We start from the raw sequence: 14,584 nt of genomic DNA, 5'->3' as shown, positions 1-14,584 counted from the left end.
TGCAGTTTTATTAACAGTTTTCTGTAGTCAGACAACATGATATTGACAGGGTTATTTGAAACTGGCTACTCTACATCTCTCTCAATTGATATTCATCTTACACTAATATCTATTATCCTATGATAGAATTCTAAGATTGGAAGACAATATTAATATGTGATTAAAATCTAAAATGAAGAGGATTGAATTTCCAGTCTTAAAACACAAGAAAGAAAACCATTTTGCATTAAATGGGGAATTTTATTTTATCCTTATCCTGTTTTTTTTGTTATTAAAGGAAACCAGCTCATTATATTTTTGGAGTCACATTGTGTTACAATACTTTGAAACGACTAAAAAATAACTGGTGTTATTATTTATTGATTTCAGCAAGTTTAGAGGATGCACCAAAATGCCTTAGCTGAGGCATTCATTATTTGCTTAGAAGCAGAGGCAGCTTCCAATGATTTGTATAACTTATATCATCAATATTGTTTTGAATAACAATTTATAAGAATGCCAGTAGCAGCTTTTAATTCATAATTATTGGCACCTTTTTTGAAGATAACAAATTTTAGAGTGCTGTTGGTTACAGAATTACAGTTCAACACCTCACAATTACATCTGTTTTTGAAACTGCAAGTCGGAGAGATGGAACTTCAGCATTTTTTCTCTTAGTTTAAAAATAGGAATTTGGCATTTTTGCCAGGAGCCAGATTTCAATTTCTATAGCCTAACTCTTGTGATGGAGCTGGAATTAATTTCTAATCCTACATTTACTGTTACATCCTCATTCAGTTCACAGACAAAATTGTTAAAAGCCCCAAAGAAAGAAATGTTTGCTTAAGCCTATAACATAACTTGCTTTCTGGTATTTGGTAGATTTTTTTCTATTAAAAAGACTATTAGAGATATGTAATATACTAAATGCCCCAGGCAGTTAAAACTATTTATGAGCCTTTGGCGGGGAATTCCATTTCAAGAAATTAGAATTTTTGTTAAACAGAAACCAGTAAAATCAACTTTGTAACTATGTTAGTTAATATAATACAGTCAATGAAGTCACCTGTCACCATTTATCCTTGATATGTACAGCAATTTACAAATATTTGAGTTGTATATAATTTGTCATTGGACTAGATAGTTCTTTGCTATGTTTAAATAATAAGTACACAATGATACCTCAATTATCATTGTATCAAATATCAAGTACCAAAGTAACTCAAGGATGTGTGCTTAGCCCACTGCTTTACTCTCTGTAGCCATGATTGTATGGCTAGGCACAGCTCAAATGTCATCTATAAATTTGCCAAGGATACAATTATTGATGGCAGAATTTCAGATAATAATGAGAAAGTGTACAGGAGTGAGATGGATCAGTTGCTTGAGTGGTGTTGCAACAACAGCATTGCATTCAACGTCAGTATGACCAAAGAATTGATTGTAGACTTCAAGAATGGGAAGCTGAGGGAGCTCATACAGTCCTCACTTAGGGTTCAGCAGTGGAAAGGGTGAGCAGTTCCAAATTCTAGGGTGTCAACATTTCTGAAAATCTACCCTGGATGCAATTACAAAGAGGGCACAACAGTGGAGATATTTCATTAGGTGCCTTGGTATGTCACCAAAAATTCAAGAAAATTTCGACAGATATACCATGGAGAATATTCTGACTGGTTGCATCACTGTGTCTGGTATGGAGAGGCCACTAGACAGGATTAGGAAAAAGCTGCAGAATGTTGGAAGTTCAGCCATTTCCATCATGGGGTTTGCCCCCCCCCCCCACCCCTGCCATTGAGAACATTTTCAAAATGCAATGCCTCAAGAAGGCAGCATTCATCATTAAGGATCCCCATCACCCAAGACAGGCTCTCTTTTCATTGCTACCACTGAGGAGGTGGTACAGATGCATGAAGACACACTCTCAGCATTTTAGGAACAGTTTCTTCCCCTCCGCCATCATATTTTTGAATGGACAACAAACCTATGTACATTAAATGACTTGTTTTTGCTCTCTCTTTTTGCACCAGATAATTATATTACAATAAGAAATGTGTGTGTGTGTGTGTGTGTGTGTATGCACGTATTATGTGTTTTTATTATATATTGTACTGTGCTGCTGCAAAACAACAAGACTCATGACATATGCCAGTGACAGTCAAAAAAACAGATAATACCTCATGCAAGTTACTTTGGTTAGAGAGTTAATTATGTACAGAGGTGACTGACATGAAATCTTAATCAAACCCTGAAAGGACATGGCTTTTTTTTCTTCTTCTCCATTACTGGTGTTAAATGCTACATGGAGTTTGTGCCCAAGCAGAACAGCCACTTCTGGATGTTGAGGCCACTACAAATCCAGTATGTTGTCTTTTTCATGATTTTTCTCATTCTATGATCATGGGAAAGGACACCTAAGGATATATCTTCCAAAAAGATTAGGATCAGTACATCTTCCTTCTCATCAAAGAGCTGAAAAATTGCCACTTGAATTTCTTTGGAACACCATTCACTTTCCAAAAGTATGCAACTTACTAGACAGATTGTTCCCCTACTCAAGTAAGTAGTTATAAGTAAGCAACAATGTTATTAATGATTGAATCACAATGGTAGAGACATAATTTACATCCATTTTGCCTTTCCAGATTTGGCAACCGTAGGCTTAATACACATTGTTTATCATGGGTGTTATACGAAACAAAGACATCATACGTTTATCATCCACCTTGTAATCCCTTATGACTTTTGTCATAAATGATTGCTAACAATAGGTAGTATGTGTACACAACATGCCATCACCAAATATGATAGCTGAAACTTGCTATTATGGCTGTTATAACTGTAAATGATTAAATGTTGAGGGTAAAGAACAAAACAAGCATCAGAATTAAAAGTAATCAATTTTTCCGCTTGAGATTGGGTGGGTGTGCACACCTGAAACAATCAAAGTATTTCATTTGGGTTTTATTGTAGGAAAGAGACCAATTTAGAAACCAAGAGTTATGACACCCACACAGTCATGGGTTGTCCCTAAGATCCAAAAAAGTGAGTGCGTATATGCTTAACATAATTACCCACAGCTCTCAGAAGTTGCAAACTGGTTAGCATTAGACCAACTCTTTTAAGATGAAGTTCAATCTGGGCTGCAAATGCTGAAACAGACTGGGTCCAATGGATTTGAAGAGATTATTGCCCAAGTCAAGAAATATTTGGTGTATAATATAACTGAGGGTAATATTTCTTGCATAAAGTCCTTTCAAAGAATTTAAACCTTCTAAGAAATTCAAAATAATTTTCTTTAGTCCAATTCTTGCCTGGCTGTGTATGGTAAGGTGATACAAGAAGTAAACCAGCCTTGTCCGGCTTGTGTGAAGAAGCAGAGGAGAGATGGTTATTAAATTGTTGAAGTTCTGTCAAGCATTGAATCGTGGCTGAAGGATGGTTGTAGTTGAATGTCCAAGGTTACACATTGTATCAGAGGGATAAGAAGCTAGACAGAGGGGGCATCGTGGCTCCACTGGTAAAGAATGGCATCAAATCAGTAGAAAGATGTGACATAGGATTGGAAGATGTTGAATCCTTTTGGTTGAGTAAAGAAACTGCAAGGGTGAAAGGATGTTGATGGCAGTTGTATACAGGCCTCCCAACAATGGCTGGGAGATGGACCACATGTTACAACAGGAAACAAAAAAGGCGAGTCAAAGGGGCAATGTTATGGTAGTCATGGGAGATTTTAAAATGCAGGTCGATATGAAAATCAGGCTGGTAATGGATTTCACGAGAGTGAGTTTGTTGAATGCCTAAGAGATAGCTTTTTAAGGCAGTTTGTCATTGGGCATTTAGGGGATCAATTATACTGGTTTGGATGTTATGTGATGAACCAGAGACCATTAAAAACTTAATGTCAAAAAACCCTTATTGATTACAAAACCAGTGATTACAATATGATTGTGTTCAACTTGAAATTTGATAGTGAGAAAGTAAAGTCTGATGTAGCAGTATTTCAGTGGAATAAGGGAAATTACAATGGTATGAGTGGCCAAAGTAAATTGGAAGGAGATGCTGGCAGGGATGTCAGCAGAGCAGCAATGGTGTGTGTTTCTGGGAAAAATGAGGAAGGTGCAGGACATGTGTAGTCCAAAAATGAAGAAATAGTAATTGTAAAATTGTAAATTGAAGAATTGTAAAATAGTACAACCGTGGCTGACAAAGGAAGTCAAAACTATCGTAAAAGCAAAAGAAAGGGCATACAACAAAGCCAAAAATAGTGGGAAGCAGGAGAATTGGGAAGTTTTTAAAAACCTACGGACAGCAACTAAAAAAATCATTAGAAAGGAAAAGGTGAAATATGAAAGCAAGCTAGCAAATAGTATCAGTGGATAGTAAAAAAAAATTCAAGTATGTTAAAAATAAAAGAAAAATGTGAATGGATATAGGACCATTAGAAAATGAGTCAGGAAAAATAATAACGGGGGACAAGGAGATGGCTGATGATCTAAATGAGTATTTCGCATCAATAGTCATTGTGGAAGACACTAGCAGTATGCCTGATGTTGTAGCGTGTGAGGAAAGAGAAGTGGGTGCAGTTACTGTTACAGGAGATAAGGTGCTGAAAAAGCTGGAAGACCAAAAAGTACATAAGTCACCCAGTCCAGAGGAGCTAGGGTTTTGAAAGAGATAGCATTAGAGATTGTCGTGGCATTAGAAATAATCTTTCAAACATCATTGGACTCTGGCATTGTGCCAGAGGACTGGAAAATTGCAAATGTCACTCCACTCTTTAAGAAAAGAGGAAGACAGCAGGAAGGAAATTATAGACCAGTTTGCCTGAGCTCAGTCGTTGAGAAGATGTTGGAGTCTATTGTTAAAGGATGAAGCGATGGAGTACTTGGTGACACAGGACAAGATAGTACAAAGTCAGCATGGTTTCCTTCAGGGAAAATTCTGCTTGATGGTCCTGTTGAAATTTTTTGAGGAGATTACAAGTAGGATAGATAAAGGGGATGCAGTGGATGGTGTATGTTCAGAAGGCCTTTGACAAGGTGCCACACATGAGGCTGCTTACCTAGTTAAGAGCCCATGGTATAACAGGAAAGTTACTAACATGCTTAGAGCATTGGCTGATTGGTAGGAGGCAGCAAGTGGGAATAAAAGGATCCTTTCTGGTTGGCTGCCAGTGACTAGTGGTGTTTTGCAGGGGTTGGTGTTGGGACCACTTCTTTTTATGCTGTATATAAATGATTTAAATGATGGAATAGATGGCTTTGTTGCCAAGTTTGCAGATGATACGAAGATTGGTGGAGGGGCAGTTAGTGTTGGGGAAACAGGTAGGATACAGAAGGACTTAGATTAGGAGAATGGGGAAGAAAGTTGTCAATGAAATACAATGTTGGAAAATGGATGGTCATGCACTTTGGTAGTAGAAATAAATGTGCAAACTATTTTCTAAACAGGAAGAAAATCCAAAAATCTGAGATGCAGATTACTTCATAGTCTTTGTTCAGAACACTCTGAAGGTTAACTTGCAGGTTGAGTCAGTGGCAAGGAAGGCAAATGCCACGTTAGTATACAAGAAAATACAAGAGCAAGGATGTGATGCTGAGCTTAATGAGGCACTGGTGAGGCCTCACCTTGAGTATTGTGAACAGTTTTGGGCCCCTCATCATAGAAAAGATGTGCTGGCATTGCAGAGGGTCCAGAGGTGGTTCACATGGATGATTCCAGGAATGAAAGGGTTATCATATGTGGAATGTTTGATGACTCTGTGTCTGTATTTACTGGAATTCAGAAGGATGAGGGGGGATCTCATTGAAACCTATCAAATGTTGAAAGGACTAGACAGAGTAGATGTGGAAGGGTGGGAGAGTCTAGGACAAGAGGGCACAGCCTCAGGATCGAGGGGCATCCATTCAAAACAGAAATGCTTAGAAATTTCTTCAGCCAGAAGGTGGTGAATTTGTGGAATTTGTTACCACAGGCATCTGTGGAGGCCAGGTGGTTGGGTATATTTAAAACAAAAATTGTTAGTTTCTTGATTGGACACAGCTTCAAAAGTTAAGGAGAGAATGCCGGGGAGTGAGGCTGAGGAGTGGAAAAAAAATCAGCCATGATTGAATGGTGCAGCAGACTTGATGGGCCAAATGGCCTAATTCTGCTCCTTTGTCTTATGATTTTATGATTAAGCAATTGCTGTGGATATAAACTAGATAAGTGGGTGGGCTGTGGGATCGCTTTTCAGATTCACCAGATTTGCTAGACAAGTACTGATCTGTTTGAACAAACAGTCAGATTCAGCCTTCAGCTGCTGGAAATTCCAAGACTTACAAAAAGGATCAGCCATGATTGAATGGCAGAGTAGACTCCATGGGCCAGATGGCTTGAGTTTGCTTCAAATTAGATACCCTGTGAAAGTTTCCCTCATTCAGATTGGAAATCTGATTATCAATCAAGCTAAAGTGCTGTAGATTCTGCAGACGGCTGAATACGTGTTTCTCAATAGAATTCAGTTTCTTGTATCTGAGATTAAGAATGTACAATCTCTTCAAATCTGAATGGAAGTCTGCCTTTGGAACAGATCATTGTTCCCGAACCACAGTTCCCTTAATTGAGAAGGCAAAAATGTGAAAATGAATGTGAGGTGTTTAATATGTTCAGTAATAAATCCGATTTAAGGCACAAGGAAAACACGTTGATATTTAAAGCTCAACCTATTTCTTCTCAGATATAGAACTGTTAAATTTTTATATAAATTGCAGACTTCCAGTAGGAGGGGATCTGTGGTCTTCAATTGCAAGTTATTTAATTGAATATGTTTCAGTGGGCGCCTGTAAGGAGTGCCAATACCCTGTGATTGTTCATGAATCTCCCTTAAAGCTAACCTTTTACCTCTTCTAAAAACAATATATCTTCAACGTGCAATACGTGCGATTCCTCAGCCTTTACACATGAAAGATCGACGGAGACGAAGTTGGCAAGAATTGTCGATGTTGCATTGAAGACGGAATCCAGATCCTTCGGTTGTCAGTACACGATAAATACTCTGCGTGGCAAAATCATTCTCTTAAATGTAGGTTTTCCAAACCTACAGCGTTAAATATATGGCTTTCTTCTGCCATTTGATACATCCTGCTAGAGGCTAAGTTAATCGTTAACCTGCAAGTTAACTTACACTAAGGCGGCAAACGTTTCAGCATCAACCAGCTCAAAAATAACATTACTGTTCAGTAAGAGAACGGTGAGTTTTCCTAAACCATCTAACATGTGCTGTGATACTAATGTCGGTTATTGTACCCGAGATTCAAGTTCAAATGTCTCCTGTGCAACATTCTAATACTGTTCTTTGGCATATTAAATACTTGAAGTTGCATTACGCGCTTGAAGCTAGCTTTGTGCAGAGTCACTATTCCGTTTTCCGATAAATCCAGGTTTTATATATTTTTCGGAATCTACATTCGGACATTCATCCTGTCACATAATACTTTCACATTTGTGCGTACTTGGCAACCGTGAAGCGAGAAACTTGTTACCTGCTGTTCTAAATAGTGACTAAAAGAAGCTAAACCTAGTTTAAGATTTTTTAAATGCACGGTTATTGTTTAAGAGCGAAGGAAGAATTTCTAATGGACTTCGGCAGTTGGAAGGAAACTACACCCAACTTTTCCAATTTGTTAATGTTCCTTTCTGTCAAGTCTTATGTATTTATTGAATGAAGGAGATGTTGCAAATCAATTCAACACTCAACCAGTTATTGTTTGTAATTATAGGGAGCACAGAGAAAGCCTTAATATTAACATTAAAAAACACAATCTTGGTCAGTACTGGAGTGAAGGTGATTTCCTTTAGTAAATTGTGCTCTGCCATATATGAATTCTTTTAATATGGGGGAGCTGATAAATACCAGTTAATGCAAGTTCTTGACAAGGTAACAAGACTGATAACCATAGGAATTATTCTCGCCATACACAGATACAAGATTTTCACATATAGTGATTGCATAGACACAAATACACTCACTGCTCCGTGCCACATCCCGCTCTAGAAACCTAAAGATTTCTTTGGTTGGAGAGTGATGTGGTGTGCAGATTAAACTAATTTAAGAGCATCACTAGTATCTTGAACCATCCCATGGCTTTTGCTATTGAAGTTACAGGGAGAACATACAAACTCCACATAGACAGCACTGGATTTGTAGATGCTAGTTGTACATGTTCAAGCTCTTTGTTTTGGAGTGCAATCTGCACTAAATGACCTAATTTTACTTACTAAAAATCTAATCACATTACCAGAATCAGAGCCAGGTTTATTATCACTGACATACATCATGAAATTTGTTGTTTGTGGTAGCAGCACAGTGCACATAAAACACTATAAATTACAAAGTAAATAAATAGTGCAGAAACCTGATTGCAGAGTGGAAGAAGCTGTCTTAAGTTGTTGAGTGTGGGTCTTAAGGCGTCTGTCCCTCTTCCCTCGTGCTAGTAATGAGAAGAAGGCATGTCTCAGAAGGTGAGGGTCCTCAGTGATGGATGCTGCCTTGAGGCTCTGCTTCTTGAACGTGTCCTCTATAGTGGCAGGTTTGTCCCATTCTGGAGCTGGCTGAATTCACAACCCCCTGTTGCCTCTTTTGATTCTATACATTGGAGCCTCCACACCTGTCAGAATGGTCATCACCACATATTTGTAGAAATATGCAGGAGTACTTGGTGACATATCAAATATCTTCAAACTTCAAATGAAGTACATGATTGCATCAGTGTGATAGGCCGAGGGTAGATCCTCAGAAGTGCCTCTCAGGAGCTTGAAGTTGATCCACTGCTGACCGCTCAGTGAGGACTGATGTGTATTCTCCTGACTTCACCTTCTTGAATCCACAATCAATTTCGTAGCCTCGACCAGCTGATCTATCTTACTCCTGTACTCCTCCTTGTCATGATCTTAGATTCAATTAACATTATTGTGTCATCAGCAAATTTATCAATGGTGTTTGAGCTGTGTTCAGCCATACAGTCATGAGAGTAGAGCAAAGGGGTAAGCACACATCCTTGCAGTGCACCAATGCTGAATGACAGCACGGAGTAGATGTTACTTCCAGTCCACTCTGACTGTGTGTTGAGGATCCAGTTGCAGAGGGAAGTACAGAGGCCCAGTTTGGAGCCAGACATTTTGCAAGGGTTCATTATGGACGTTCTGACGTTGGCCACTGAGACAGACATCAATGGATCTCTGAATGCTGTAGGGATTTGCAAAGCGATGGTGTTATTCTTTTTTTCAAAGCATACATAAAAGGCATTGAGCTCATCAGTGAGTGCTGCTTCACTCCTATTTATGCTGTTAAGTTTCACTTAATAGGAAGTAATAGCATGTGAACTCTGGTACAGCTGTTGTGCATCCATTATATCTTTAATTACATATAAAATTCACTTTTTGCCTTGTGTAGGTCATACCCAGCCTTGTAGGGATCTGGATTGCTAATTTTGAACACCATAGATCTAACTCTCAGCAGACTGAATCTCCTGGCTCTTTCAGGGCTTCTGGTTTCAGAAAAATCAATATGTTTTTATAGGGAGGCACTCATCCATGCAGGTCTTGACAATGTAGGTGATGACTGTGACGTGTTTATTCAGATCTGAAGATAAATCCCTGAATATGGTCCAGATGACTGATTCAACTCTCCTTTGTCTCTGTTTATATGCTGGGAGAAGAAGTACAGTTGATCAGATTTGCCAAGCTACAAGAGGACATTAATGGTGGTATAATGTTGTGAATGTGCATTCTATGCAGATGGTCAGCAGAAATAACTAGTTAGGTCAAACATATCCCCATCTTGGAGTCAAAGATGACACGGAATTATAGGATTGGAAGGGTGCAGAAGATGGCCATTTGGCTTATTATGTCCATGCTAGCTCTTCAGTTTTGCCTTCCCATCCTTTGTAGCCTTGCAAAGTACAAGACCATAACATAAAAGAGTAGTATCAGGCCATTTGGCTCTTTGAGTCTGCTTTTGATTTAATCATGTTTGTTTTTTTTCCTACTTCTCAGTGTTCCATTCTCCCATTTTTTTCCTCATAACCCTTAACTCTCTCACCATTCAGTCTCTTAAATAACCCAATGACACCATGGTGATGAGTTCCATAGATTCACCACCCTTTGGCTGCAGAAGTTCTTCCACATGTCAGTTCTAAAGATACATCCATTTATTGTGGAGCTGTGTCCTTGGATCCCAGACTTTCCTACTAATGAAAACATCCTCGCCATGTCCAGTCTGTACAGGCCTTTCAGTATTTGGTAGATTTCAATGAGATTCCTCCACCATTCTCCTGAACTTCATTGGGTAAAGGTCTAACCATCAAATGTTCCTGATACGACCAGACTACTGGTCCAGATGGCCACAGCATGTGAAACTGTAGAGCTGTGTATCAGATACTGTGGTTAGCAGCACAGGGGTACCTCAGAGGAATGTCCTGTCCCCCTTCCTGTTCACTGTCTACACCTTTGATTTCAGATACAACTCTGAGTCCTGCCACCTGCAGAAATTTTCAGATGATTCAGCAGTTGTGGGCTGTATCAGCTGGGATCAAGAGGCTAAGTACAGAAGGGTGGTGGACAACTTTGCTGAGTGGTATAGGCTGAATCACCTGCAGCTCAACATCACTAAAACAAATGAGTTGGTGATGGACTTCAGATGTCTGAGAGAAAGAAGCTACGGAGCATTATGGACAATCCCTCTTGCCCCCTCCATGATAATCAGAGGAGCACCTTCAGTAACCGACTGATTCTACCAAGGTGCAGCACTGAACGCCACAGGAGCTTTTTCCTCCCTGTGGCTCTAAGACTCTACAACTCTTCCTTAAGTATATAAGTGTACAGTTTAATTGCACATCTGTATTTTGCACTATTACTTTTTAATGCACATTTTGTATTTTTTGTACTTCAATGCTTACATTTTGTAATTTAAGGTATATATTTCTGACTGAGCAACCTTGTAACAATAATTCCCTTCTGGATAAATAAAGTTTTATATTAAGTTTTTTATTCCCAGGATCATTCATGTGAATTTCATCTGGACCCTCTCCAGGGTTAACATAACTTTCCTGAGACTGAGCCTCAAAATTGCTCACAATGTTCCAATTGCAATTGGATCAATGTCTTATAAATACTTAGCAGTACATCTTTGCTTTATATTCAAGTCCTCTTGAAATTAATGCTGACATTACATTTGCCTTCCTAACTACCAACTCAGTCTGCATGTTAACCTTAAGAGAGTCCTGTTAACTAGACCATTGCAGCTGTGATTTCTGTATTCTCTCTCCATTTAGAAAGTAGTTTGCACCATATTCTTCTCACCAAAGTACATGACCTTAAACTTCTATATGTTGTATTCCATTTGCCGCTTCTCATAAACCATCCAAATCCTTATGCAGACTTCCTGCCCACAATGCTGCCTGTCCCTCCACTTATTTTTGTATACCATCTCAAATCCTCCTTCATACTGTGTGAGGGAGAGTCAGAGATTTTGAGGTGTTGGTGCAAATGTTACGCTCTTAATGAGGTTTTGAGAAGATTCTTGAATGTTTTCAATTGTTCATCTTATGCTTGGAATAGCATAATTGTTTCAGGAGTCTAATTTTATGATGCAATTTTGAGCATAACTAGAGCATTAGTGTGGGCGATATGGTCCAGAAGAGGACACTGACATAACTATTATCTCCCATAGATTTTACACAGACAGTATTGATGGTGTCTTTCCAATGTCATTAATGCCTACTACAGATAGTCCCAGAAACATACAGAAATCAAGGATCACTGCAGGGTGGCAGATCAAGTTTTATGCTGGATTTGAGGTTTTGATTTTCATCCTTTTTCTCAGATGCTCAGAGACTGTTTTGGCACATTGAAGGTGGAAGTGAGTTTCATCAGGTCTGCTTTTACTGAATTGTGACATCTGAAATATCAGAAGTAATCCAGGTTTTCCAGGAGCATACCATGGACTTCTATTGTTGAAAGCTAGTGTTGCACAGTGGAGATCAAATTGACAGAAGACTTCCGTTGATGCTGAGTACAAGACCCATATTCCTATGTGCTTGGTTGGCATTGATTTGCAGAATAGTTTGCACAATCATGCATATGCATGTGTTACCTATGTTACGCAGCTCAATGGCTGAGGGTGAAGGCAGTCTACATCTGGACAGGAAATGATATATGCTGAAGGTTTTCTTATTAATCTTGTAAATTGGTCCCATTCCCACTGAAAGCTTATTGGTGGTGAGGTACAGGATTGTGGAAGAAAGATTGAAAAGTTTTGCATGTAGTCTTGATAGACACAAGTCTACACTAAGTTGGGATGCTATGGTTAGAATAACAGATTGTATCCTATTATAAAGCAAATTGAGTATATAGGTAAATTTCTGCTGACAGCCAAACTTAATGACGATGCAGCATAGCGTTTCTTGATTGAAGATTTCAAGGGCTTTAGTGAGTAGAAATGTATCGTGTTTGATGATGTTTCCTGCATTTCTCTTGCTTGTTGAAGTGTGTGTGCATGTGTGTTTAATCTGTTTCTTCAGTTGGATAACTGTGTTTATGTAAAATTAGCGTACAAATTAGAAGCAAGAGTAGGCTACTTTTTTCTTGTCTATTCTATGATGTAATTAAATCCAATTGTAAACTTAACTTTGCACTCCCACATATTTGTGGTAAACTTTCACTCATTGCTCTGTTCTAACACAATCTAATAAATATTCAGATCCTTTCCTTCCACTGCCAAACAAAGAAACAAGGGATGAAATATGATTTGGGTAAATGTAAGGATGACAGGGATCACAGGTGTTGAAATAGTTGCTTCAAATTTGGTAGTCTTGGCATTTGCAAAAAAAATTATAAATATGGAAATTGACAGAAAAAGATTTAAAATATACAGGTGCACCATGAAGGGTAAGGTATATGACACAATAGAGGTATCGTCTAAAGTTCAGTATGGACAACAGTACTGTAAACTGGAATATAAAGTACAAGATGCACATCAAGGATATACAGTACAAGGTTATGCAAAATATGCAATTATAATGTACCATCTCATCATCAAGCTCAGTGGGAAATTAAGATGTAGGGTGAATGCAAAGAGACTGCAGTAATATTGATAGCTCAAGAGATTGGGCAAGAAGAAAGCCCGTGGATTAGAAGAAGCAGAAAAATAAGGAAAAGTGTTTTCTTATATTTATTTTTAATGAAGTGGAAAATGTTGAATTTGGTAGCAATCTGTCTGGCTTTATATACAAGTTATAGAAGAATACACACAACTGTAGCAAGCTATTGTGAAATCAATTATCATATTCTATATAAAGGGGTATTTGAATATAAGATGTTTTACTGTGAAAATGAGGAGATATGGTGAGAGGATGTCTGGTTTGCTGTATACAATTTAGGTCGTGAAATAAGAATGTACTTCTCTTTGAAATCATTGCACTTATAGTTCATTAAACATGATTTCAAGCAATGTCAACTGTGTTATAAAGAGGAACAGAATAAATCAGAACTACATCCTATGGTTTAGAAGTATGAGATATTACCAAATACAAAACTTACAATGGGTTGGAGAAAGTTTCCTTGATTGAGGAATTGGTTTTAGTGGTCAGACTCTCAGAAGAGTAGTTGAACATATGCGATTGAGATGAAGAACAATATCTTTATTTTAATGATGCTGAATCTTTGGATTTCTTACTCAAATAGCTATGAATGTACAACCAAAAGTTATATTTAACACTGAGCATGACAGATTTTTGAATACAAAGTGAAGCTGGGTTTATGGAAAATATAACTGAAGATTGAATTGAGATGAATATAGGGGCCAGGCTTGAAGGGCTGAAGATCTTATTCCTGCTTCTCCTTTTTCAGTTCTTGCTAGTGACCACTCATGCAAGGCTAAGTACAGAAATCTGGAATCTGGCTTTCAGCTGCACTTTGCTTCTTCTAACATTAATGCCACACCAATGGACTTGGTGCTGGAACTCAGACACATGAATCTGCAGTTCTAATATGCGGACTACCAGCTACCTGCTTCCATACAGAAGGAAGTATTTGTGAGTATTATTTAATATGTGCATATTTTTAACAACTTGAAGTAAGATCTAATTATTATTTCGCAACATTTTAAATGGTTTTTTTTGCAAGTGTCGAGTCTCATTTCCTGGTAGGATGTTTCAAAATACAGTAAAATCTTTAGATCTTCCTAATGAGTGGCCACTTCTACGATCATTCCGTTCTGTCACCTCAGTTATTTCACAGAGATTGCAGTGGAATTTCTGTTGTGAATGCCATTCTCTCTGTGCCTTTTGGAGGATGAAGGGAAGAAGAGGGCATGAGGGCAAATGCTGGAGAAACTGAGCAGGTCAGGCTATTTCTATGGAGAGGAATGAATAGTCAATGTTTTGTGACAAGATCCTTTATCAGGTTTCTGTAATGTCTAATGTTTGTGTAACAAATCAATAAGATAGAACTTGAGTCCCTTACTTTTGGACCAGAATATGTAATGTAAGATATCAGCTCAATAATATATTCAAATTACGTTTCAGGTAACTTGAGAAAAACCTGTTAAACAACATAGCTTGCTAAA

General features: G+C 38.2%; 1 protein-coding gene and 1 pseudogene across 6 annotated transcripts in view; one reads left to right on the top strand and one right to left on the bottom strand.

Moving 5' to 3' along the window:
• Window positions 1-14,584, top strand: part of arhgef37 (Rho guanine nucleotide exchange factor (GEF) 37) — a 188,123-nt gene that overhangs the window by 68,076 nt on the left and 105,463 nt on the right. For 2 of the 6 annotated variants that reach the window (XM_059990210.1, XM_059990212.1), the window contains exon 2: window positions 13,867-14,051. The exons of 1 other annotated variant lie outside the window; for it this stretch is intronic. The gene's annotated coding sequence lies outside the window, so the exon portion shown is untranslated. Of the gene's footprint in view, window positions 1-6,962; window positions 7,211-13,866; window positions 14,052-14,241; window positions 14,360-14,401; window positions 14,422-14,584 lie in introns of those variants that run through there. 3 more of the 6 variants (XM_059990211.1, XM_059990214.1, XM_059990215.1) reach the window with 3 other exon arrangements.
• LOC132405214 (toll-like receptor 13) lies at window positions 2,135-3,044 on the bottom strand (annotated as a pseudogene).

Source organism: Hypanus sabinus, chromosome 15, assembly GCF_030144855.1.
Source record: "Hypanus sabinus isolate sHypSab1 chromosome 15, sHypSab1.hap1, whole genome shotgun sequence".
Classification (NCBI taxonomy): domain Eukaryota; kingdom Metazoa; phylum Chordata; class Chondrichthyes; order Myliobatiformes; family Dasyatidae; genus Hypanus; species Hypanus sabinus.
Note: the sequence above shows the minus strand (reverse complement) of the source record. Positions and strands in the feature narration are given on the sequence as shown.